The sequence below is a fragment of the Beta vulgaris genome, chromosome 9 (assembly GCF_026745355.1).
Source record: "Beta vulgaris subsp. vulgaris cultivar EL10 chromosome 9, EL10.2, whole genome shotgun sequence".
Taxonomy (NCBI): Eukaryota; Viridiplantae; Streptophyta; class Magnoliopsida; order Caryophyllales; family Amaranthaceae; genus Beta; species Beta vulgaris.
Genome location: NC_079210.1, coordinates 39,105,029 through 39,109,730, shown reverse-complemented (window position 1 = coordinate 39,109,730; position 4,702 = coordinate 39,105,029). Strand labels below are relative to the sequence as shown.

Sequence of the window (4,702 nt, the reverse complement as noted above, 5' to 3'; positions counted from 1 at the left end):
CGACGAGTAACGAAGAAGTTATGGCGTTTTAAAAGATTGAGATTTTGTGCAGTCTGACGACCGCCCGACCGGGCGAAATCCGCCCGGGCGGTCGGGCGAATGCTACTTAGCCACATTTCAGAAGATTAAGCTGCCAGGCAAACTTTACATGCGGGCCCGACCGGGCGAAATCCGCCCGGGCGGTCGGGCGAGGCAACGAAAGACCTGCTGAAAGCGCCCGGTCAGGCGCGACGAAGAATTAAACCTGATGACACGCCGACCGGGCAAATCCGCCCGACCGGTCGGGCAGACGATCTTTGAGCGTTTTAAGCGCGTGTTGCGCCAGATTTAGAGACATATAAATACTATTTTCTTAGAATTAGAAATTACGCCTTTTTACTAGAAATACATTTATATAACTTTTTAGAGAGCTTTTGAGTTTACTCCTTTGTTGAACATTGATTACTACGCTTTGATTCCTTCAAGTAAAGACTAAGTTTTCTTAATCTCTTCTTTCCTTTCATTATTATCATGTCTTTTAATTTGTTCATTATTTGTTTTGCTATTTCAATTATGTGTGAGTAGTCCATTAATCTAGGGTTAAGTAAAACCCTAGCAATGATTTAATATATGAATTCTTCCATTAATCCCAAGTTTATATGATCAATTGTTCTTGTTTGATTGGATTGTTCTTATGCTCATTATCATACTAGGGATAGGTGATTTTGATTTGACTCCGTATATCTTATTTTCAATGGGAATTGAATCTAGATGGTTTTGTTGATCCAATCAATGGTATGAATATCTTCTATGGGAATAGTTAGATGGGATTGCTAGGAATTTAATTGTGATGCTATGCTTAATGCCTCTTTCTTGCATGATTCTATGGGAATAGGTTTGATTGCTTGTTTAGAGTAGCCATTGGTACTCGGGGGGATCTTTGGTAATTATAGGGTGCATTACTCCTCTTGATTCTTGATTATGTTATTTGGGATGGAAATTATTCATGTATTGGTCATGCTAGTGGTGATGCTTAATTCTAGATGTTTTAATTAATTGATTATATCTTTGTGTGTTCTAGTAATTGTCATAGTTTAGTGTTAGTCTTAGTCAACACCCTTTTCATCATTGTTTGTCACTCGTTTAGTTAAATTGAGTCAAGATATCTAGTGTTTGATACGTTTGTCCCTGTGGATTCGACCCTGACTTGCTCTGCTACATAGTTAGGAAGTTAGTTAGGTAATTACTTTTGATAGGTGCGCGACACGCCTACCAAATTTTGGCGCCGTTGCCGGGGACTAACGGTATTAGATTAGTTTATCTTTGATTTATTTAGCTAAACTGTCTTTGTTCGATCATTGTCACTCTATTTGCTGTTTGATCTCTTTTCTTTCAGTCTTTTTGTTGCATGCTACTCGTAGCAAGGGTTCACAAGATCTGATTACTCTTGATCGCGAAATCGAAGCTACAGCAAGGAGATTAGGAGGTCGAAGAAGAAAACAACAACAAGAACCAACAATGGGAGACGAAGCACCACCAAAGTCTCTACGGGAATATGCTATGCCCGATGAGACCACCACCACCATAACCAGACCAACAACCGCTGCCAATCATTTCGAGCTCAAGCCACAATTCATCCAGTTTATCTCACAGGATTCTTATGCGGGAACACCCAAAGAGAGCCCTACTGATCATTTGGCTAACTTTTTAGAAAAATGCAATACTTTGAAATTAACTAATGTTTCTGATGATTTAATTTGGTATTGTGCTTTTTCTTTTTCTCTCAGGGACGAAGCAAAGGAATGGTTTAAAGAAGAAGAAGTGAGGAAGATTGCCACATGGCCAGAACTGAAGAAGGCTTTTCTTTACAAGTTCTTCCCTCCTATGAGAACTTCCAAGTTCAGAAACGAGATATCTGGCTTTCAACAACATGAATTGGAGTCTCTTTATGAAGCATGGCAGAGATACAAGGCTTTGCAAAGGCAGTGTCCACACCACGGCATTCCTGAGTGGCTGCTGATTCAGACATTCTACAATGGTCTGAAGCATGAAGTTCGAAGTTCTATTGATGCCGCATCTGGCGGTACTTTCATGGCAAAAACTCCAGAAGCCGCGAAGACATTGTTGGATGATATGGCTGCCAACAATTACCTGAATGACTGGAGTATATCTCGTGGAGCCCCTAAAAAGGGAGGTAAGTATGAGGTTGATGCTATTGCTACTTTATCTAACACTGTGCAGGTTTTGGCAGCTAAGGTTGACCAATTGAGTAGCAGATCAATAGCACCTGTTTGTGAGATTTGTGAAGTGCAAGGTCACTCATTTAATGAGTGTCAATACAATACCATGGGAGCGGTAACTGAGCAAGCTAATGCCCTCCTAAACACAAACACAAGACCACAAAACAACCCATACTCAAACACATATAACCCAGGTTGGAAGAATCATCCAAATTTCTCTTACAAAAATAACCAACCTCAACCTCCACCCACAAACTACTCCCAACCACCCGGTTTCCAACAAAGGCCGCATTCAGCTCCTCCTCATCTTCAACATCCAATCTTGAAACCATCATAGAGAATTTAGCTTCTTCTCAAGCAAAGCAAATTGAATATCAAGCGAAGCAGAATGACTTCTTCAACAACTCCCTTCAACAAATTCATGCTCATAATAAAATGATGGAGAATCAGATGACACAACTAGCCCAACAAATAAGCCACCTCTCTAAACCTTCAGGCCAACTTCCTGGGCAAACTGAACCAAATCCTAAGGGCATATCAATGCCATTTCATTGAGGAGCGGTAAAGAACTGCCAGAGCCTACAAGGAGGGTAACTGAGCAAAAGAACACTGCAAAAGAGGTTATAGAGTTGAGTGAGGAAGTTCAAGGGAAGACGGGTTTGGAAGAGGAAGCTAAGGAGACTGAGAAAAAGGAACCTATTGTCACACCTATTGCACCATACAAGCCACCTGTTCCATTCCCTCAAAGATTGGCACAAGCAAAGCTAGAGAAGAAGTATGGGAAGTTCCTTGATATTTTGAAGAAGTTGCACATTAACATCCCTTTCTTGGATGCTATCTCAGAGATGCCTTCTTATGCTAAGTTTTTAAAGACATGCTTTCCAACAAAAGAAAAATTGAAGAGAATGTCACTGTTTCACTAACAGCTGAGTGTAGTGCCATTTTGCAGAACAAGCTTCCAAAGAAGCTAGGAGATCCAGGCAGTTATTCTATTCCTGTTAAGCTTGGTGATATTGAGATCAAGAATGCCTTATGTGATCTTGGGGCAAGTGTCAGTCTCATGCCCTTGTCAATCTGCAAGAAGCTCAATATGGGTGAACTGAAACCCACACGCATCTCCTTACAACTAGCAGATAGAACAGTCAAGTTCCCCCTTGGCATCCTTGAAGATGTTCCTCTTAGAGTCGGAAAATTTTTAATTCCATGTGATTTTGTTGTTATGGAAATGGAAGAAGATGCAAACGTTCCCATTATTCTTGGGAACCCTTTTTGGCCACTGCTGAAGCCATAATTGATATAAAAAGGGAAAAATCACCTTTGAAATAGGTGATGAGAAGATGGAGTACACACTCACAAACTCCAAGGCTTCTCCATCTATGGGAGAAATTGTTGATATAGTGGATGTTCTCAATGAGGATACCCCGGTTAAATCTAGCACTCCTTCTTCTATGTCGATTGAGAGATCACTTGCAAAAATCCAACATTCAGTTGCTGAGATTAAGGCAGAGCAGTGCATTATTCAGAAGAACTTGTCATCCATATTCACAATGTTGGAAAACCTCAATACTTGGATGCAGTCACCAGGGTTTCTGATCCCTTCGCTTGCCCCTCCTTAGTGAGGATTTGTGAGTATCCTGCCCCTTTCTTTGTGTCTACTCTTTACCTTTGTCACATTGCGGACATTGTGACATGCTAGCTTGGGGGAGGGATTTGCCATATCGATGTACATACTCATCATTTAGGATTTTTTTTTTTTTTCCTTTTTGCATATAGTTTCATCATTTAGTTGCATTCTAGGTTGCATGAGGATCGATCTCTGCTGATAGTACACACTAAGCCTGGTTTATGCTCGTTTCTATGTGAAGTCTAAGCATGTTTGAATAACTCTGAACTATTTTTGATCTCTCCTTGCTCGTTGTGATTTGAATGGTTTGTGGTAAGACGGTTTGATCCTCCCAAGGGAGACTTGACTATGCTTGTTAGCCAAAAATCTACCTAGTGAGGTTATTTGAGCCTAATGGACTAACATTTTTTTAGTCTTTCTTTTCATGTGTGATGCTCTTCCTTGATTATTATCCTCTAGAACTTGCATTGATACTCCTTGAGACCGCATTGACTTGTTTATGCATTGAATATGATTGAGGCATCTGCTATTTCTGAGCTACATAACCAAATGCCACCCACATTGATTATTTTCCCTTTGTCACCCCTCTGAGCCTAGCCTGTTTCTCTTGATTAACTACATCTTTAGCCCTTTACCTTGTCCTACCTAGGGATTGTGAAGCTATGTTGATGAGTTAATGTGACATTAAGATATTTTGTGGTGTTGTGATGTTGATTATTGAGTTCACTCCTCATAGTTATTCTTTAAAACTCCTATCGATTTCCTCTGTAGAAATTTGTTAAATCCTTTATTGAAAAAAAAAAGAAAGAAAAAAAAAAGAAAAAAAAAAAAAGATTGTGATTTATGTCTTTAGTGCGTA

The 4,702-nt window shown here is 40.0% G+C and overlaps 1 non-coding gene across 1 annotated transcript; it reads right to left on the bottom strand.

Moving 5' to 3' along the window:
• Window positions 1-1,875: 1,875 nt before the first annotated feature.
• LOC125493945 (small nucleolar RNA R71) lies at window positions 1,876-1,982 on the bottom strand. Its single transcript, XR_007270268.2, has one exon. It is a non-coding gene; the product is annotated as a small nucleolar RNA R71 (small nucleolar RNA).
• Window positions 1,983-4,702: the final 2,720 nt, after the last annotated feature.